Raw genomic sequence first — 22916 nt, 5'->3', positions numbered from 1 at the left:
TCGCACAATGATGGCCAGAAGGCCGTACGCTGGAGGATCTTTGTCTTTATTCCAGACCCATCTGCGGTGACCTCAAGCGAGATGAAGGGGTGTGGTGGGGTGGGGGAACAGAAGACCAGGGGGTTAGGTAACAGACAGATGGCCCAAGTGTCCGTGACATTTATCCAGACAGTCGCCCAATTTAACAAAGCGATGGATGCACGCGCAGCACTTTGTTCCACACGACGATAATGGCGACGACGACGACGATGATGGTGATGATGGTGGTGGTAATGATGAGTGTTGCGTGTCCAGATAATGAATGAGCCGCCCGCGTGCTACGGAACATCGCTCAGACATTGAGACGCGCGCAAGCCACCACTTAAACATGCACAGACAAAGATCCCCCGTATAGCCTTCACAGACTGTTGGGGCAAGTGCTGTTAGCGAGCACCTATGAAGGCCGGAACGGCGCACGAGGGGGTGGGTGGTCAGCACAACGCCCGGCCACCTTTGTCTCTCCAGTGGCGATGTTGACACACCGCACCAGGTACTCATTTAAGGCTGAGTCGACCTAGGGGAGGCCCAGGACCGATTCAGACTTAAAAATGCACACACGAGCTACTGCGTGTGAAGCTTGTGTATGATTTCAACTTCCAAATTTAAAGTTCTGTGGATGATTCGCATTTGAAGCTTGTGATGTCAAATTGCGATCGGGAGTCAACTCAACACCCACAATCCCTGCAGGGTCGATAAAGTGAGAAACATTTCGCGTGGAGTCATCAGTGGCAGTCCCACCGCAATGACTTCTCCCTGCCAAAAGGAAGGTGGAGCTTCCACTTAGCGGCTCAAGGCCACCAAATGAAGCTGAGCAAAGCCTAATTGTCATTACATTGCGAGGTGACTTATATTGCCTTTTATTCATATACCGGGTGGATCGGTGGCGCAGTAGTTAGCGCACTGCTCGATGAACCCAGCGATCTGGTTCTAAACCCTGCCCGCGCCTCCCCTTTTCACCAACCCGCACGAACCGCGCCTCCGATTATCACGGCCGGCTACGTACGGTGCGAGAGAAGTTGAACATACACGCACACGTAGCCAACTGGGTGAAGTACGGTCAAACAGGGTGCCATCACGGTGCGTGGGTAGGGGGGGGGGTCCTTCATCCAGCACGCTTTCTGTAAATGATAATTCAATAAAAATAATGATTACGATTTACTCGCACGCGTTGCGTTGTTACACGTTGCAGTCTAAGCGTGCGAGGTGACGAGGTGGGGGGGGGGTGCCTCTTCTCGTCGCGATGCGCTCACCACGACCGCTCTGTACCTGGCTGGACGTGGCTTTCGCTTTTCCTTTTTCTCTATCGACGAGTGTCCTCTGCTGTCGGATGTGAATAATAAAAACAAAAGGCGGCACACGAGAGAGATTCCTGTTCCTCCTTCTCGTAGTCGCGTGGAGAGGGTGGAGGAGTTTCGATTTAAAGCTTTCGTGACTGCAGGGATTCATCTTCTTGGTTCTTTCGGTAAAGTCACGTAGAAGAGAAATAATAAAAGAATACAAATAAAACATAATAAAATCATTATCACGACGTTTCGGCCACAACGCAAGCAGCCGTCCTCAGGTGAAGAAAAGGTCTGTCGGAAAGACAGTGTCTTTTTTATTATTTCTCTTCTACGTGACTTTACCGAAAGAACCAAGAAGGGTGAAGGAGGTCTCCGCTATTGCGAAGTCACGATGGTCATGTTTACGTTAAATATAAAACAACAAGAACAACAGGTAACCACCCCCGTGACTGCAACAGCGGTGGCGCTGGGTAAGAAACAAAGCGAGCAACAGCTTCGGGCGTCACGAGGCTCAAGGGCGCACCGGATTCATGGAAAAGAAGATCGGGCTGAAGCAAACACCAGCTCGAATTCAAAACATAGAAACATGATCATTGTAATAAAATCCGATAAACACAAACAATCTAAACGTCTTCATCATCCACCTCCTGTCCGCATCTTCTTCTCTCATCTTCTTAGCGAACTCCATCTTTGGCTCTTGCCAAAATTTCTCTCATCTCGTCACGTCTCCCGTCTATGTCTCTTCATCTCATGAGCAACCTTGACGTTTAAACGGAGAGAGGGGGAGTCGGAGGGGTGGGGGGCAATAAATGAGTTAGTTTGGTGTCCTTCCCGACACCTCCGATTAACACGGTCGGCTACGTACGGTGCGAAAGAAGTACAACATACATACAGGCAAGGAGCTCACTGATGGGACTGTGTCCAGATCTTTCAACGATCTGTGAGCTCCTCGCGCAATCCAGTTGCGTTCTGCCCAGGATGGATCGTAGGCAGGCCAGCGTGAATGTTTCAAACAGACGCAAGATGTTCGTCTCGGGGGCTGCACAGTTTGCAGGCGCAGTAGAAGGGAGGAGGGCATCACGGGCGTCGTCGTTCTTGACTGGTAAGCCCTCGTGCACGTCATCAGAGTTTTACACGCACTAATACTGAGTTTTACACGCACTAATACTGAGTTTTACACGCACGAATACTGAGTTTTACACGCACTAATACTGAGTTTTACACGCACGAATAATGAGATTTTACCATAACTTCTTCTGACGGCTCTGCAGTAGTATTCGTGTCGTAACCCTCCACCACCCGACACAGCCAATGTAATTACCAGCGAAACGTCGGACTACTCAAATTGTAAATGCTGTGGATTTACTCTCCAACACACCGGTGGGCTGAACTAGTAACTAATTGGCATTTTGTTTATGTGACAAATCCCTTACTAATAGGGCTGTGTCGGGTGGTGGAGGGTTACGACACATTCGTATTCACGCGATCTAACCCAAAAACTTCGATTGTGAACTCCACCAAAGCCACCACCACCACCACGGACCGCGCCACGCCACCTTGCATGCAGCACCGCTGGGACTGTGTTGCGCGCTCGCCCGCCCTTCGAAGCCAAGAGCACGGGTCAACGAGCACTGCTTGAGCGAGAGGCCCCATCGGAATCGACGATGGAGCCCGTTCATCTGCCCGCGCCCAGAAACTCGGGGGTCCTTACGGGAGCAGCCGGCTCAGCCATCGCTGCTGTGCGCGCGCGTCACTTGGGCTGAGTGCGCAGGATGTCTCTCTCGGTGATTCCGGAGTGGCGGCGGTGGCGGGGGGAAACTGGCCTGCCTTGGGTATGGAATATCAGAGACGTCCATCGAGCAGCTGGAGATGGCGATTGACCGTTAATGGTCGAAATGTCTCTGCACTGGAGAAGAGGAGGAGGGGGGGGGGTAGATGGCGGGGGTCGATAGGTCTCTAATTGTGTTCACGTATCACACACGTTGAAGCCCTGAGAGACAGCGCCAAGCAGCGCTCTTCATCGCAAGGCCCGCGGTGGCCTTTAGTGCGGCCCCCGACAAGACACTAAAGTGAAAACACCCCCCCCCCCCCATCATCATCATCATCACCATCATCACCACCATCACCATCGTCATTGTCATGGTGCTGCTATCAAACCCCACGATGGTTTCAAATTGTGCGGCGGTCCTCACGCTGCCTATGTCTTATCGGCTAAAGCGACGACGACAACAACACTGGGTTCAGGACAAATTCCCCCCGTGGCAAGTCGTGCACAGCGCCGCTCAGGAGGTGCGCGATCGACGGCGTCGAGGGCCAAGCACAGCCGGCGGCACGAGAATGTGTTCACCGAGTGAACATTTCGGGCGGCATTGACGCACGAGCAAGGCCATTGACCTCTGGCTCAGAGTTCTCGATCGAAGATTGCATTGAACTTGTGAGATATGTACGCGTTACAAGTTTTGTTTTTTTATTATCATGATGAGTATTTTTTGTGTGGATTTTCCTCTTGGTACTCTGGTTTTCTCCTACACGCAAAACACGTCCCAACACAGAATCGGCCAAACATATCAATGCAGGACCCTCCTGAAACAGTATTGAGGATTTCCTGGATAAATGAATGATAGTTGTATTTGTTTAATTACTGTATTACATTATGTAGAGGGACCAGTGGTAGATATTCCACATTTCCATGTTAGAGACCAGTCTTTCTGATTGGACATCTTACTACCAAGTGGAACCCTGACTTGAGACTTTAACTTGCGACATTCTGTTATGAGTCAATCTCTCCACCGCAGCGCCAACATATGCGATCGTCCTGGAAATGGCCTGACAATTACGTAAATTGGGCCTCTGAACTAAACTATTTTTTATTTTACGAGGTAAGGCCCACTGAGCAATGTAGTTCTTTTTCATAAGCGACCTGGCCATCACAGATGGTAACTCGACGAAGCAGCTTATCACATGGAAATTTATAGCAGCAAAATACTCTAAACGCGTGTTTCTATATAAGGAGAGAAAACTCGGAGGGGAGAACATGAAAACTCCAAACTTACAGGCGTCATGCATACCAGGCGAGGGAATTCACATCTCGTCACCTCGGCTTAAATGTCCGTGTGTGCGTCTCGACGCACGTGGTCAGGAATGCGTACAACTCGTGACAAACGGGAATTGTTGTATTTTGTATGAACACAATTTTGTTTCTACCGTATCTGGAGCACAACACAACATGACATGGGGAATTAATTAGGTCGCGATGCTCCGGGAACAGGGCTAAATGAAACAATGATGGATTATTTTATCATTTATTAATAATGTTTTGTTGTCGTTTTTAAAGCACTGCTTTATATATATTAAAAAAAAAATGCGTGGCTTTTCAAACCTGGCTTAATAGCAACACTCTCCGGTAAGACTCTGAAATGAATAAATAAATAAATAAGCACCTTCAGATAGAGGGGAAAAAAAGCATTCATAACACATTCATTTTTTTAAAGATTAAAGGAAATTGCTTCCTGCGTAGGAAATTATGTCGCAGCAGCCAATGTACTTTGTCGTAAATTGAATGCGGATCGACACACGAGGCCCGTCGATTATCCTTGGAGAAGAGCGTCTCGTGCACTCGTCGTGTGACGGAGGAGTGAGTCTGAGCTCTCGGGCGCCTCGTGAACAAAGGCAACGGCGTCAATGTCGCCACCCGCTTCCCTCGCTGACCACTGGACACCGTCCAAGACGCGGGGCCCGAGAAAGTGTCCTCGCGCGTGGCCGGCGCTCAGGCGCAGAGGAAACGACCGCAGGGAAAGAATGGAAAAAGTTAGGGCCCAAAGAAGCACCGAGAGGAGAGGTCGCAAACGGGTTTTGATTATTTACCCGTACCCGGCCGCACCAGGGTCGCAAACGGGTACCCATACCCGGCCGGGTACGGGTAGCCGGGTGTCGGGTAGGGTACGGGTATCGAGAACCCGATTGCGACCTCTGCCGAGAGGTCTGGGATTCACGAAGAGAAAAAAAACCACACGAATGCACGGAATCACCAGCTTGAATGCAGATCGTCATCAATCGATGGATGAATATGGCCACGTATTCTTAATGTAGATAACCAATAAACAAGAGTGCTTAAGTAGACATTGGAAACGGTGTCAAATAATCCTGTGACAGGCATTGTGTAAACAAACGTTGTGTTCTGCCTCAGACATAATGGGGCTTAGCAATGCAGTGTTGCATGTCGCAGTGTTTATCAATTTAAACAAAATATGAGGACTGGGTAAGTCCAGCCATACACACCACAGGGGGTGAACCCACAAATGTAATAAAACATTCATGGATGTGATACTGCGCGTCAATACTTTTTTCAGGAGAGTCCTGCATATGTTTGGCCAATGTATTGTGTTCGTGAGTGTTTTGCACGTGTGTGTGTGTGTGGGTATGTGTCATCTCGGTCATCTCAGTCAGTCGACCCGTGGCACCTGGGTCTTCCCCGTGACCTCCTGCCAGCGGGCGTTCGACACTTCACGTGGCCTCAAGGTGCACATGGCCTGGCACAAGCGTCGTGGTGACGTCACCGCCACTTAGTGGCGAATTGCGGTTGTTGTTGATGTATGTGTGTGGGGAGGGGATCAAGGTTCCCAGAGAAACCCCGTGGTTGCGAGGGGGTAACACCCCAGGGGTGCACGCAGATGGGTGATGATCTCATGTCCTGCATCAGGTTGAGATATCGCGTCACCCACCAACCCGACCCCCGGAGCTCCGTCTTGCAGGCGTGGGCCACCCGAGTAACATCACGCGATGCCTGCACCGGGCCGTGATTTCTCGCTGAATGTGTCCTGGGTCCCCGCTGGCACACGGCTCGTGGCCACAGCCACTGCGAGAGGCATCGTGGATGTGGTGTGCCAGCTGCGGGTATATGTTCCAGGTCGCTGACATGCAGCATTGCAAGATCGTAAGATGTAGTGGCAACTTGGGGGAAATGCCACATCCAGCAGTGGATTTATCATGGCTGATGATGACGATGATGATAACCATCCAGATGCGAATTAAATGTCGCCCTGGCGTGACCTCCACGTGCACCAATCCGCGTTGCATGTATTTTAAACTTCTTTCGCACCGTACGTAGCCAACCGTGCTAGCCGGAGGTGCTGCGAGTACAAATAAAATACTCCACGCGTCAAGTTGCCCCCACCAGGCCATCACTCTTCCCACCGGCGTTCATCACGATCGATATTAAACCTTCATTTAATTATCAAGGCGCGCTCCACCCCTCTCTCAATTGTCAGGTGGGGGGGGGGGCGCTGCGATGCAATGCCCCGTGTGGATGCGACGAGAGCGAGCGCGCGCGCGTTCGGATTCCGTCCGCGCCAGATGTTCAACTCGTTTGCGTTCTACGCTCGCGTCCGTAATCGCAATGAATTGAGCTAAGACTGACCGTGGCAGCGGTGGCAGCGGTGGTGGCGGTGTTTGGCGGCGGTGCTGCGACCATCTGCGTCTGTCTGGCCGTGACGGCGTCGCCGTTTGTGAGCGACGTCGCAGGGAATTGATTAATAAGCGGGGCAGCTCCCGATCTGCTCGAGAAGTGACGGAGGGTGTGGATTGTGCCCAGCACCGTTAAATCGCCCATTGACTCTCGTGACAGCTCTTGCTATAATTAAGCACGTAAATAATCACGTTAGAAAACTTCCATCTCGGACTATTAAAATGTTATTTATTTCATCAGCCTACGCGCCCACGGGACCAATATCGTCTTTTGTTTTCTTGACCCGTTCTGACCTCCTGGGTCTCAAGGGCTGACCGACCGCGACACTTTTCATTCATGCGGAGAAACCGAAGGAGGAATGTTATTTATTTATTTTATTAGCCATAACAATCCATGGCAACGGTGTAGGAGGTTGCGAAGCGGTGGTCATGCGGTGGTTTCCAAACGGCAGACCTGAATTTGAATCACAGCTACCGGCAGTTGTGAGCCTTCGTCAATCCACTGCTGGATGAAGGCCTCCCCGCGCACCACGTCAGTCATGAGGTTTGTTGGACCATGCTCAACCACGCCTGTCAGTGTGGGCCGGCAAGACAGGAAGGCCAAGGATCAGTTTTGATGTCACTCGCCACCAGTGCCGGATGAAGCTAGTGCGGGACCTATAGCATGCGTTATAAAAGGGCCCTAAATAAAAAATGTACATAAATATTAAAACCCCTTTTCTTTTACTTGTACAGTAAAGTAATTGTATTTTTTCATTTTCTATACAGCCAGATAATACGACCAATCGCTAACCTTAAACACCCAGTCGTTTATAAAAGTTGAAGGCGGTATAGTACTATAGTAATAGAGCAAGTGCAGAATCACTGAAACGGAATTGATAGCTTGAAAGCTTTTAGCGCGGGGCCCTTGAAAGTGCGAGGCCCGTATCGACTACATATGTAGTAGCTACTAGTAGCTACTACATATGTAGCTTCTACATATGTAGGTACTTTTGCGACTAGTATAATCCGGCACTGCTCGTCACTGATGTTAGCCGTGGCTGGGAATCAAACTCCGGTCGCCAGATTCACAGCATAGTGCACTAATGATCTCATCAGTATGCATGTTTGTATGCAGGTAATTATAGATATTGCTTATCGTTATGTTGATTTATTGATGCGCTTTATTTAGCCATGTGAGATACCCCCCTGAGATTAATTATGCCCTTTCCATGAGAAGCAAGCATCAATGTTTCATGTACTGTATGGATATATGTGTCATGCATGTTAAGAATGGCTAGGATGTCAACAAAGGCGTCTCAACATCGCTACGAGTGAGTACTTCACACGCAATGAATCAATATAATAAAAGCAATGGGGCCCTAATCTGTATTCCAATTACAGTATTGACTTGGAGCACTTTCACTAAGTGGCTCCCACACAAACTGCTCCGGTCACGACAATGCGTGACAATCGTCAATTGGCTAGATTTAAGTGAGCGTGAATACGGTGTGAGCTTTTAAAAAGTACAAACGCACGAGGTGACTGAGGTTCGAGCGCTGAGCTGGTGATGCTGTGACCCTGGGTTTAAATCCAGGCAGATGCCTCTCATTAACCTGGGCGAAGTGGCGATTCATGTGGACATTTATAGCAACAAAATAATCTCAACAATCAAACATCTCGCCGTGGTGGCGAGATGTTAACTACCTCGCCTGGTGAACTGGAGGTTCGTGGGTTCGATCCCGACCCTGACGCCTGCTGTATATTTGGAGTTTGTATGTTCTCCCCATAGTGATGTGGATTTTTTCTCCGGGTCCTCCGGTTTTTCCCTCCACATTTAGAATCATCGCGCGTTTAGAGTATTTGGCTGCTATAAATTTCCACGTGATAAGCCACTTCGTTGGCCTCCCATTTATGGTCAGGTTGCGATCTATATAGCTAAGTTGGTCTCAACTGGTCAAATAAAAAAATTGTTAAATAAATAAAGCTGGGTTCTCAAGGGTAATAAATTGTAAGTGTATACATATTCATAATAACGGTTTTTGGGTTAGATCGCGTAAGTATAAATGCGTCGCAACCCTCCACCACCCGACACGGCCAATCAGTAAGAAATGTTTGACGTTAACAAAACGCCAATTAGTTACTAGTTCAGCCCACCGGTGTGTTTGAAGAGTGAATCCACAACATTTACAATGTGAGTACGACGTGTCGCTAGAAATGACATCCAGCATCTTCGGGCGATTTGCCAGAATAGTGAAGCCATCCACCTGCTTTCCGGTCTTCTTTCACATCGTACGTAGCCAACCGCCGTAATCGGAGGTGTGGAAAGTTGGTGGTCTCAGCTCGGTCACTGATGACTGCGCACAAATAAACTCCCACCCAAATCCGAGTAAACATGGTTCTGCACTTGATTTGGCTAAATTCCAACTCCAGTATTAAAACATCGGCTTCGCTGGCATGCGACATTGGCAGAGTGAGTGGGTGGGAAAGTGTTGCCCTGTACTATGAGGAACAGATCATGTGAAGGGAACTCAGATATAGGCCCGTGATATCCACTTATGCGAGCCGTTCTCTAACACAAAGGGGGTTGCACTGCTCTCAGAGGGACCACAATTTGTGTTTCGTCTCGTGACGTAATGTCCATAGCAAAATCGGTATAGAATTGGAGAAAAAAAACCATTTCAAGTGTGTTTTTAAAAGGACAATATTCACCATTTGCTCAACCCGCAGGTTGGATGCTTACGAGTTCAAATCCTGTGCGGGGCTTTATCCAACCAAAAATGTCACATGGAGTTGAAAAATCAATGAACTCTTAATGCGATATCAGCATTGGTCATCGTGTAGAGCAGTGTTGTCCACTCACGTCCAGAGGGGGCCACTTTCGCCGATAAGATGTCGTCAGTGTGAGGACCGCCACACCATTTGAACCTTCGCGGGGTTTGACAGCAGCACCATGACGATGGTGATGATGATGGGGGGGTGTTTTCACTTTTGTGTCTTGTCGGGGCCCACACTAAGGGCCACTAGGGGCCCACGGGACCTTGCAATGAACAGCGCTGGTGTAGAGGGATCGGCCCCCACCATGGGAATGTGGAAAGTCCACCACTGCCTGGGGGCCACAAATCGAATTGAGCTTTGATCCGTTGCTTGTTTGGTTGCAGGGAGACACTCTGCTGGACACGTTGACTCGTGCTGAATCAGTCTCAAGTGTGGACCAGGGCCTGCCTCAGTTGGTAATGTTTAATGCCCTGGTGATAATGGTGGCTGCGGGTGGCTTGGCGCGGCAGTGTTGAGTGCACTTCGTAGTGAACCCGACGGCCACCTGAGTTTGATACCCTGCAATGGCTAACATGAGTGGTGAATGAGTCCAGCTCATTCACCAACCCGCAGTGACCACTCAAAACGCCTTCCTAACCAGTCACTACGAGTACTACCCTGCCCAATGATCTGAACACTAATCACGAGCCAACCACTATAACTAACCCCTCACTGAGCTTAGCCTTAACCAGTTAGTCTACGAACAGCTGTGACTAGCTCTACCCCTAACCAGAGTCAATGCCCAATTCGCCAAGCAGACGCGAGTAGGAAATTCGGGTCTCTTTCGTCGCATGTATTTTCCTCTCCATTCAGCATCGGCACTCAGAGGCTCCACTGGGGGCTTGTGTCGCCATCTAGTGGCCAATGGGGTTCCAGGAGTTCATATTCTTAGGTTTTTTCCGGTAAAGTCACGTAGGTAAAAAATTAAATTAATAAAAGAAAAAGAAAATAAAAATCACGACGTTTCGGAGGCAACACAAGCTTCCGTCTTCAGGTGGAGCTTGGCGTGTCACTGGATTTGCCCTTATCGTCTATCGGCGAGAGAAGACTGATTGGTTCCACTCAATGTAACACATCATATCATATATATAATAAATGGAGAACTTTGGGGTACATCCTGTAAATATGATTGTGTTGTTAAAACCCGTCACCACCCAACACAGCCAATTAGTAAGATTTGTCACTAATTGGCTGTGTTGGGTGGTGGCGGGTTTAACGACACATTTATATATACGCCATATAACAAAAAAATCCATTGATTATAGATGATATTGGTCGCGAAAGCCTACGTGTCACACATATTTGTTCGTCCTCATTTAGTTATATGGCGATTGATTCTGAATTACTATGGGACACTTTTCCCAGTATTAATAAGATAATAGCACAGATGTTCAGATGTTAAATAGAAGAAGAAAAAAAACGTGCTTGACCAGAGCTTCCAACGCTTTGGCGTTGGCACAGTCCTTGTGCGGTGAGACAAACCCATAAAGGAGGCCAGTTTGTTTCAAGGACATCCATCATCAAAGCATATTCGCTTGCATGTTTTACCACAAATATGTGTGGTTCATGCAGACTTGATACCTTGTCATAGGTGTCTATTTGGTGTTGTAATATATTAACACCTCCTCTGTTATTACCAGAAATGGTAACGCCTTCTTTTTGTATCATCTTCATTAAACGTACTGACAAAACACATTCCTTCGGAGGGAGCTGGTAGGAACGTTGGGTTGCTCGGTCAATGGCCAGGGTCAACGGCGGCGTGGTGTATTCCGCAAATATGCCCGACTGTGAGGGCGACCACAAGCCGGTGTGAGTAGGTCAAACGTTGAGTTTTATAAGGGCACCACGGGGTGACCAGCCCCTCCCCACCCAGATCCTCCCCACCCAGCCCCTCCCCACCCTCCCCACCCAGCCCCTCCCCACCCTCCCCACCCCTCCCCACCCAGCCCCACCCTCCCCACCCAGCCCCCTCCCCACCCTCCCCTCCCCACCCAGCCCCTCCCTGCACGACGGACACAATAATCCTCTGTGGGCTGGTGTAACCAGGAGGTTCCTACCAGTAAAAGTGCCCGGTAGATATATCACGCAGAGCTCATTACACATGCATGCAAGAATGAGGCTGATTATAAACAATCGGATTCTTCCGAGAGTTCAGGGGAGAGTAACATCCCCGGTAGTTGCCGACTCCTCGTAACAAAACAAAAGATCCCAAGGTTCAAGGGTCAAAGACTCTCCACTGTCGTCCAGCAGAGGGCGGCAGCCATCTCCTTGAGTCGACTGACGATCCGTGGCAACGGAGCACAGGCAGAATTGACTCTCTTCAAAACAGCACAGTATACGTGTGTTGTTTTGTGTGTCACTTGCAGAGCATACACATGCCCAAAGGCCAAACGCGTCCTACGGTCAGCAACAAACAGTACACGGGGAAATGCCCATAGTGAGATGTGCGCGCAATTAATCTGAGATCATTCTGGGAATTGTGGAATTCCGTCACTGGCCCTGGGCCACGCAAGGCTCGTTTAAGCACGAGGGCACATTCATTTGTGTGGACCACATTGGAACGATCCGGATTGGTGTGCTGACAGATGAAAGAAAAGTCTATGAAAAAGGGTCGTTGCCCAAAACGTCGCCTATTATTGTATATATTTTTCCTTGAAGGGAGAGTTATTGAGGAATGTGTTGTTGTTGCTATTTCGTGCTTGCGCGCCACTTTAAATGCGACACCACGCAATAATTTGTTAAACGAGGCAACAAGACATGATAACAAGATGTAACCTCAGTAGTGTGCATGAAAGATGCCATTCAGTAGCATCAATTAATTCTGAACGACAGAGATTCTTAAAATATTATTTTAGTGCAGATATAATCTGCCTGCAGGCCTTCTCAGGCATCCAGAAAACTGCGCTGAATAGTAAACACGGTAATTATCATTACACTTACCTCAGGCTATTCATGAAATCCCATTTATAATTATGCTACCGTGATTATCCAAAACATACCCATTGATTACAATTTAACATTTCTGGAGGTGCGCCTTCATAATTGAAATTAAAATTAACTGAATTGTTAATTTGTTTTAATTAAAGTGAGGACACTGTTTCCATACAGACGTACCACATCACGAAGGTAAGTGAAGATTGGAAAACGTAATATCATGAGTTTCATCAAATTGAAAATTACAATACTGTATAGGTTGCATGCAGGTCTCATTGAGCCACAAGCACAGATGGTTGTGTTTTATCTCACAAATGACTACCGATATGAACACAGCGCTCACACATGCAGAAGGCATGAGCATAAATGGGAATGAAATGGTAAAGTCTAGATTTCGGCCAAACACAATGTATAGCGAGGGTGGAGTGGTGGAGTCATGGTTAGCACACTGCACTGAATTCCAGCAATTTTGAGTTTGATTCACCACTTGGCCACGACTAATATGAGTGGTGCCTGATATCAGAATCTGTCTTGTATGTATGTAGAACTTCTTTCACACCATACGAAGCCAACCGTGCTCATCGAAGGTGAGAGCGAAGGTCTTGGGCGCACCCCCATTCACCAATCAGTACTGACCAACACGGGGAAATAGGGAAAAATAGCCCAATTGACTGACATGGTGTGAGGGAGGCTTTTATCTGGCAGTAGCTTGACCAAGCGCTGCAAATTATAATTTATTTTTAATTCATCGCAATCAAACGCAAATTCACACTCTACTGAGAGAGCAAGAAAGCTTTAGTGATAGTTTGCACATCATACATAAGGTAGGCCTGTAGAAATATAATGTATATTTACGTATTCACGCTAATTGCACCAATTATGTCTGGCCTCTCTTTATATGAACAAATGTTAATATAAATATTTTAGCAGCTATCATGCTGGCAAGCTAAGAAATTCCAGGAATGCTTGATGACATTTTTATTATTATCTTTTTTGTGTGATGACTTGAATTTCTTTGTGCAAAGTAAAATTAGCATTTTTGTTTGGCATTATGTATTTGGCTATATATGGTAAAAAAAAAAGATGGAGATATAATGGGCCCCTGTAAATGATTAATATTTAATTTCACACGGGTATTTTTGTTGTATACTCGTAAAGCTCGCTTCTCTTAACATTCGGATTTATATATATACTGTACACTTTTTATATTCAAGCCAGATCTCCCTTACAAGCCAGGCCTGCACCTAGGATGAATGCTGAAGGATATCTGACAATAAGGTCCTCCCTACCGTCACTAAATCGTTCAATGTGCAAGATCCCTTCAGCGGCCTATCACCTTCCATACTGCTCTGTTCCTCAAGTGGTGATGATGGGCGTCTGCTCTAGTCGACAATGGAGGCCCTTGATGTGCTCTCTCTGCAACGAAGTCTAGTTGTGTTCGGGGCGTAGGAGTCAGATGTCGTTTGTACGCGCTTGTTTCGGCACTTATTATGTGGGTTCTCATCTGACTGTGGAGTCTGATTCTGAACCCGCAGACGCCAGGACATTCCAGACCAGTGGATAACACCAGCGATAGATCAATGGTTGTTGCGATCATACCCCTTCTTTTGGGCTTTTGAAATTCGCTGCCTTTCAAACAGTGACACAAGAGATGTGACATAGGCTTCGCCAACTAGAGCGGTCTTAGATCACTTCTTCCCAACTGTCTACTGGGAGGTGAGATTTCTTTAGGGTGGACTTAATGGCATTCTAATTAGTTGGTCAAAGGAAAACTGGGAAGGTTGCTGATCAAATCGATGATGTCACATCGGGTTGAACTGTTGAGTGTTGGGGGTGTTGGACAATGTATACAGCAGCCAGCAGTGGATAGAGAGTGCATTTAAGATATATATATAAATGCAATTAAGGCGACGCAAAATAAGATGATGCTATTATGCAGTTGACAGAGCAGTGATGAGAGGACTAAACAATATCGCATTATCTACAGGATGCATTACGGAAATTTTAATATGCAGATGTGCTGGTGTTATTATGCAAATAAACACAGTGCTGTTCAGTGCTATCATTGCAGTGGCTGCACCATTATTAACGTTGTAAGAAGCGTGACGACATATTGCTGCGGTGTACAACGTCATTATTTCTACAACTTCATTTGATACTGATGAAGCTAGTTGTAATTACTAGCGAAACGTCGTACTCAGATTGTAAATGTTGTGGCTTGGCTCTCCAACACACCGGTAAGTGCTGTACTAGTGACGAATTGGCCACGTTCTGTTTACGTGACGGACGGGTTTTAACGACACATTTGTATATTTACGCGATCTAACCCAAAATAAAACCTATATTATGGCTTAATTTGATTCATCAGTTATAATGTAATGACGAAGACAATTACTGGCCCGTGCCCTTTAACGAGGCGAGTGACAATCGGCAAGACGCCCCGTGTTTTTGGTCATCTACACAGGGGCCACGGGATTGAACGAGGGCGTTGGGGTCATTGGGGCAATGTTGAGAACATTCTACGTGGGGCATCTGAGTTCGATTCTCAGCCACGGCTCACATCAGTGGCAATGTCAATTTGTGTACCTACAGAATATGCAGTACTTTATTTGAAGTGACTTACATTTTCTATACTTTTAACTGCTATTGTTGTTTTGTATTGTCATTATTAAATCGCTGACAAGCCCCTAATATACATCTGTGAAAAAGAGCTTCATAGCTCATCGGATTCTTCCAGGATCAATTTTCTGATATGAACCACCCTTCACCAACCCACACTAACCAACGCTAAAGTATGGGAGGCCTCAATCCATTGGTGGACTGTGGTTTAATTTTACAGTATTGTAGAACTCATACCTGTCAAACCCTTATCAGTGCCCTACCTTATTAAAGACCAATTCAGACATTATTACTCACCCCGTGCCCTTATAAATGGAGACTTTATCTCTACTAAGTCCCATCACAAGGGAGAAACAGACAAAAAAAAGTTTTTCAGCATTTAAAGGCTGTACGCGGTATGGACCTGAAAAGTCGATTTCCCTATTTCCCTGGACAAGAATACGGAGTAACCCGTCTGGGTTGACAGCTGCGAGAACTCCGTCCACGAAGTCAGCACCGAATTCACAACCACACCTCCCATAGGACTTCTATTGCAATGGTGCCAATACACGTGAGTGGCCACTCCTGTGGCCACTCACGTGTATTGGCACCAGCAGAGAAACTCTCTCCAAGCCACCACTTTATCCTTAAAGTGGTGGCTTGGAGAGAGTTTCTCTGCTGCCCCCGTGACGAGGGCCGTGGCTATTGCGGGTCTATTAGTACCAGTGTTGGGCCATGTTAGTGTAGCTTGCTGTATGTAATTAGTAGTGGTAGTATTATTGGTAATACATTGCTGGGGCCGAGTGAAGGCCGGCTTAAGACACCGCTTGGAATTCCTCGCAGGCACCGCGCGAGTGGCGGGGGCCGTCGGTGCCACGTGACCGGGGGCGGGGCCTGCGGGTGTGACGCAGTTAGCGGAAGGGGCCCTTGGGTGTCACGTGGTGGTTGGGGAGGGGCGGGGCCCGTGGGTGTCACGTGGTGGAAAGGGAGTGGGGGGCCTGTGTCACGTGGTGGGAAGGAAGGACCGACCTGTAGGTGTCACGTGGTGGGAAGAGGCGTGGCTCGTGTGTGGCACGTTCACGTGTACCGAGGGCGAGGCTTGGCCAGTGTCCAAGTGACGTGTTTTTAGGTTTAAAATTAAAAAAAGTTAAATAAAAATAAAATATATTATAAAATATATTTTATATTATAAATATATTTTACTTTTATGCATTTTTATTTTTTACCTCCGTGACTTTACCAAAAAACCTAAAAATATGAATACTTGCAGTCACGAAAAGCTTCAAATCTAGAATCCAAGTGACGTGTGTGTGGGGGCGGAGCCATTCTGACGAGGGGCGGGGACTCGGCATGTCACGTGATGCGTGGAAGAGGGGCGGGGCTGCACTGTGATGGGGGGGGGTCAAGGGGTTATCTATCGATGGGGCGGGGGGAGGGGCTGTCGCGATGGAGATTTGGCGCGAAAACGAGGAGCTGGCGCGCCCCCACCGCGGCGATGAACGGGTTAAAACGGGCGGGAGTCCTGAACAATCTCGCGATTCAGATTCAATCTTTGGACTGCACTCACGGTACAATGCGTCAAATCGTGCCTGGAATAATCCGTGTGATGTGAAGGGCTATTATCAGAAACGTCCGCCTATTGACATGTTTTCCTTTAAAGGCAGTGTTTGTGAGGAATTTGTTGAGTTATTATTACGCGTAAGATAGAATATTTTTTATTAAACAAACCTGTAGGTTCACAGACACTTTGCAACTCGTGTAGCCTGTCCATGCATCGCTGATGCACAATAAAAGTGATCTTGAGGCAAAAAAATCGTCGACACTCGTGTAATGGTAGCCGCCGCCGCCGCTGCTGTTCCGGCTGTGGCGCGCTCAGCCGCTCTCCCGCCTTTTTCGGCTGCCGCTTCCTCCCCGCCCCCCTCGCGCCTCGAGCCCCCACCGGTCGCCTCGCCCCGCCCCCCTCGCGCCTCGAGCCCCCACCGGTCGCCTCGCCCCGCCCCCAAGCTCTGAACTCCGCCTTTTCCGGCCCACCCACGCTCCCGCCCCTCCCCCGTGTCCTTAAGCCCCGCCCATTCTGTTCGCCTCGCTGTCCCCCCCGCCCGAGCTCTTCGCTCACACCCCTTCCGGTCGTCTTTCTCGCCCCCCTCCCGCGTTGTTAGTCCCCGCCCCTTCCGGTTGTCTCGCCGCCCGCGCCCCCCTCCCGCGTTGTTAGTCCCCGCCCCTTCCGGTTGTCTCGCCGCCCGCGCCCGCCTCCCGCGTTCTTAGCCCCGCCCCTTCCGGTTGTCTCCCCCCCCGCCCGCGCTCCCCCCCCCCGCGCTCTTTGTTGCGCGCGCCGCCCTCGGCGTCAATAAACAGCAGCGCGCTCCTCCACCAACACCACCAACAACAACATCAACCACCAGCACAGGATACATTAATCATAGCAGACGTTACCGATGCGGTTACCTCGCGTGACGCGGCGACGTTCGCCATAGCGCGAATGCAGCAAGGCGGTCGTTTATTTTAAAATATTATTAGTCGTCGTCGTAGTAGTGGTGGCAGTAGTCGTAGTTGTGTCGGGAGCCGCGCGGCTCTTACCTGGCGCTGCGGCTCATGCGGCGTCCGCGAGGCGCGATCGAGAAAGCGATACGGCTGTTGAATCGGCGTGGACCAATACGAACGAGTGATGGTTCGTAGTCGTGGCGGGGAGGAGTAGGTTTGTTGGCGAGCACGGGATTTGAGAGGCGAGGTGGAGGAGGCGGAGGCGGTGATGTCCGGGGCCTGCTACGGGCCGAGTCGCGCTCCCGCAGTCGCGTACGTGACCCCACGCACCCAGCCCCGCGCTGCTCTCTCTCTCCCTCCACACTCCTCCATTCACACACTCTGTTCTTCTCGCTATCATCGGTGTGGGTGCCTTCGTGCGAGGTTTGCTGTGAAATGGTTGCGTGTGAAGCGTGGCGATCTGCAACGAGTCGCAGGCCTCGTCTGCCCCGCGCGTGTGTGGGGCACCCCGCCTCGGCGCTGGCTAACATCTAATGTTTAGTGTAACAGCGGGTGTGCTCGTCAAGCGTGGCGACTCGCCTTGCTCGCAATAGAACTCTCCCAATTACTCCCCTTGTTATATTAAACACACTATTGTGTGGTTGTCTTCGCTTGCATGTGGTCACGCTTGGATGTGGTTACTGCGACTGTTGCTGGCGTGGTCGATTTGTCGACTTTGCGTGTCGCTCGCTGCAGAGAGCTGCGGTGCGTCACAGGCCTCGCTCGCTCTCGATTCCTACGCTACGCTTTTTTTTCTTCTCCGCGTCTGCGTTTAATTAGCGGTGGATGTTTTTGTTGTTGTTGCTTCCTCTGTTGTCACCCTCGCAAGTGGTTTAATGGGAATCGGTTGTGGCCGTGTCGCTTGGAACCGTGGCGGATGGGCAAGTGCGTTGCACGCAAGAGGCTGAGGTCACCACCACCACCAACCCACCACCGGTGGCGATGAGTCACATCCTCATGGAAAGGCCCAGATTTTACCACAGACGAGAGAGAGAAGGGGGTGGTGGATCTCGGCCCCCTTGCACACCAGCATTCAAACGACTTATCTCCGTAATATTGTTAACTTTGACCGTCGTGAGACATTGCGGGTGTATTTCACCATTACCGGGGTTGATGTAACCACACATTGCAATGTTTTTTGGATCGCCACCGCTGACTCGCAGCGTCACACAACGTTACAACAGTAAGCACATGTAAGACCAATCATTTATTGTTACTGTACTCAGTTTTACTGATGGCCTGAAACGTGGATAGCTGTATATGGAATCTTTATTGTTGCGAAATACTTCACCTCTCTGTTGTCCACCACATTTAACTTTTATATCGGTAATTATCTTGCTGGCATCACGCACACTTATTTTGACCAAAGAGATTCATCTTGCTGTCATTTAAATCTAAGACCATGACACATTTAACCTTACTCTTGACCCACGTCTAGTTTTACTACTGTCCTCAAAACAACGTGTAACTTTAAGGCTGTATACTCTGGGTTGTATACTGTCGTCGTGGTTTATATTTTCAGTACGTGAACTATTAAAACATGTATCTTAGCAGGTAAGGCCCACTGAGAAAGTTTTTTTTATAAGCAACCTGGTCACAAATGATAGCTTAATAAAGTGGCTTATCACGTGGACATTTATATCAGCCAAATGCTCTGAACGCGTGGTGATGTTGATTCTAATTGTGGAGGGATAAACCGGAGGACCCGGAGAAAAATGCACGCGACCACGGAGAGAACATGCAAAATCCAAATATACAGCAGGGTCTGGATCGAACTCACGACCTCCTGCGTACCAGGCGAGGTAGTAAACATCTGGCCACCGCAACGCTCGAAACGTCGGTGGGATCCCATACACACCGACATATACATTTTGCAGGGGAGATCTCAAATTCAAAGTATGTTATGTACAACATTTCGGTACGGATTTGGAAGAAAAAAGCGTACATTCATAATATCAACCCGTGAGAAATGCATGTTTCTCATAACAACACATACATGTCAATGCATTGTATCGTGTAAACAGATACATTGAAAAAAGGATCAAAGCTCTGGTATAACGCCAGCTCTCATATATCACGCGACCAGATTATTACTTCACGGGCATGTGTGAAAGTGGAAATGAGAAAATAACGTAAAAAGAGAGAATGTACCCTTTTTAAAATGTGAAAGTCCGATTTGACAAGCGTGACATTTTTTTTTTATTATAGCTTCGGTGTATTTATATTTAGAGGGACGAGTGTTTTTTTTTAAAGGCGGCAATTCGTTTGCACAATTGTCTTGCACGTACAACTACCCCGGCTTGTCAATTCACCACTGGATGAGAGCGGGGGGGGGGGGCTGAGTACATAACAATGGAATTTTAACCACTGCCCTCTGCTGCCTGCAGCGCCTACAAAACCTGTTTGTTTGTGCTGGCTGGGCGCCCATTATCCAGGCTCAAAACCTGATAAGCTTTCTGAAGTCTTACGGGGGATAGAACCCATCCCGGGTGATTTTAGTCAGAGGCAATTGTCCCCCTAAACAATTTGTAAATGTAACGTTTCGGAGGAACTTGGAATTGATGTTGTCATCTTTGGCTGGACACGAGTGTCCACTTCATAACGTGAAAGCTAAAGGGCCTTGTGTACGGTATACAGGCCATTAAGAACGCGATTGCACAACAATACGTGCTGTGCTGTGATTAAATGAACCCCTTAGCGGCATGAGTGAGAATTTTAGGCCACGTTAAGTAATAGGCGCAAATACATCCATCAAATCCCTTTTTAACCAGATAAAAGACTATCTTGAGGAAGGACATTCTTGCGAGGAAGAAGGGGGTGGGGGGAGGAAGAATCACAAAGACAAAAAATATAAAACACGAAAGGGTGTGAAAAAAATAGGTTTAGGGGAGACTGTGACACGAAATCTGTAGGTTACAGTATTTGTGACTCGTGGCATTGGCCTCGACTGGAAAGTGGCGTAATTGGGTTTAATGTTACAGCAGCAGGCAACAATAGCCAGCCAGTTCTATAAAGCTAGTACGTCTACTGTGCTGTGTTTATGCTCACAGTGGCATGGATGTGTAACTTTTATACCTGTGTAAAAGTGCTGAAGCTCATGGGTGCACTCGGCAGACAAGCCAATGGTTGAAAACACCTTGTGAATTGTCATCGCCAAGTCAAGAATGTAAGGCACTATTGCAAGGCATTATCATCACGATCGTTTTGCAGTTATAAAATGCAGCTGTATTGCTACCAACTCATGCGAGAGGATGTGCAGGCAGGTTCTCGGTGAATTGGTTTCATTATGGCTGAGTATATTAGCGTACCAGGTGAATGAAATTCTCCCCACGCCTGTCGATTATGGCGGGCGGGGGGGGGTGTTGAAATGTCCTCCAAACTGGTTTGGAGTGGTTTGGTGAAGAAGGGTGGCAGGGCGCATGGACCGCTTCAAATATCATTCTCGGTTGCTGTTGCCGAGGTGGGGAATCAACTTAGTAGGTTTCTGGGTTCATGGTGCAGTGGACTCATCACTGTGCCACCACTCTACTACCCCACCTACACATTAAAGGGGGTTTAAATGGAGCTGTCAGGAGGGTCTGGTTACATTTGCATTCCTCACAGGGAGCCCGCAAGAATGCACTTGCTAAATGTGTGTCGGCACCGCACATTTGTGCTGTAGTGCAGCCACGTCAACGTAACCGTGATGGGCATTATTTATTTTGCGTACAGTACTTTCACATATTCACCGTTGTACAACGTCGCGCACATTGATTTCAAGATTCACGTGGTTGTAGTTGCTGTAACAACAGTAGAATGGCTGGTGCCGACATGAATATTTCACATACCTTTGCCTAACTCAGTACTGTACATTTTATTTTGGAGTACAGTATCAACTGCAAAGTATCACCAATTGCGTGTAAAGTAAGAAGACGTTAAAATAAAATAATCGATTAAACAATGCTTGTTCAACATTCCTGCTTCTGATGGATTCGTATCTTAATTGAGCTTCGATTTGGACTGCATCCTGTTACTGAATTCAGGTTGCTTGTGACTCCCTTGTCAGATTTCCTGATTCCCAAACAGAAAAGCTGTGAGTTCAAATGGTGACCGGTGGGGGGTTATCGGTTTAGCTCATCATCCATCGAGGTTCAGTAAAACGAGAACTGCTCTGTGGGAACTTGACAGCGGTAATTCTCCCGCCAAACGAGCGTCTAATTTCTAAAACACTGTCTCGGTCACCAATGGAGATAAGTACTACTCTAGCTTGTTGTAGCAGGGAGACATGGACTTTGTAATGACCACAAGACACTGTGCAAGCTGATGTTTCTTTTTCATTACAGTGTATGACCCTTGAAGTGCACTTTGGGACCTTGCTGACCACTCATGTGGATTCTTACCACTACATGAGGTCAGTCAATACATGTTTGTGCTGTATTTACATCTCCTGTCTGAATGTTTCATTCACAATGTTATGTGGGCTAAGCCACATTTGTGACCAGCTCAGTTGATAGTCGTTATTGCTCCTACTGAGCGATTCTTTTGTTTGCAGTAAAAATAAACGTTACTGCATTCCAGGCCTCTCTTGGAAATGTCTCCATGCTTGTAACTCATCTGCTGGTAATATATTCGCTTCCTCTTTTAAACTTTTTCTTTTAAATGTAAAAGTAGTTTTATTGTGGTTTCTAAATCGCTGACTTGTTAAAACAAATTTATGGTCAATCTAAACATGTGGTTATATAAAATTATAGCATAACATTCACGGTTAACGTGGATAATGGGAAGGTTTTTGTGAAATGAAATACTGTGCCGTTGAGAAGTGGTGAAGAAAAACATCTGAATTTCCCGTCTAGACAATGGGCTATTGAAGCCTGGATAGTACTCGTAAGGGTGACCCCACCAGGGCTTGACAGGTTTTATAGGTGTGGGGCAGTGGGGGTATCCAGGACACGGCAGTGGCCAGTGTCACCCATTCTCTCGTGTACACGTGGGGTTTTCTCCGTATGCTATGTAGTTTCCTCCCACCTGCCTATACACTCATTACTGGTGTTGCTTAGGGGGGTGAAACGATTCGCCTTCCCAGTGATTTGTTGAATTCAGACTAGTGATTGTGCCAGAATCGGTATTTTTTTGGTCTCTTTTCCTGCGTCATTCGTATTTTCTCACGTTTGTCTGTACCTTTGTACAGTTCACTCTGTGAGCATAAATGTTACATCAACAGAATTTGCATAAGTCAAATAATTATTGATTCTTTTGACATTCAATCCTTGTATTGCAAGGCTTAAAAGTCAATATTAAATGGTG

The 22916-nt window shown here is 47.8% G+C and overlaps 1 protein-coding gene across 3 annotated transcripts in view; it reads left to right on the top strand.

Moving 5' to 3' along the window:
* Window positions 1–16621: 16621 nt before the first annotated feature.
* Window positions 16622–22916, top strand: part of LOC133347136 (transcription factor 20-like) — a 29328-nt gene continuing 23033 nt past the window's right edge. Inside the window, exons 1-2 of one of the 3 annotated variants that reach the window (XM_061559153.1) lie at window positions 16622–16681; window positions 21956–22023. The gene's annotated coding sequence lies outside the window, so the exon portion shown is untranslated. Of the gene's footprint in view, window positions 16682–17736; window positions 17907–21955; window positions 22024–22916 lie in introns of those variants that run through there. The other 2 variants (XM_061559144.1, XM_061559163.1) reach the window with 2 other exon arrangements.

Source organism: Lethenteron reissneri, chromosome 3 (assembly GCF_015708825.2).
Source record: "Lethenteron reissneri isolate LAM-NWPU_2019-01 chromosome 3, ASM1570882v1, whole genome shotgun sequence".
Lineage (NCBI taxonomy): Eukaryota > Metazoa > Chordata > Hyperoartia > Petromyzontiformes > Petromyzontidae > Lethenteron > Lethenteron reissneri.
Note: the sequence above shows the minus strand (reverse complement) of the source record. Positions and strands in the feature narration are given on the sequence as shown.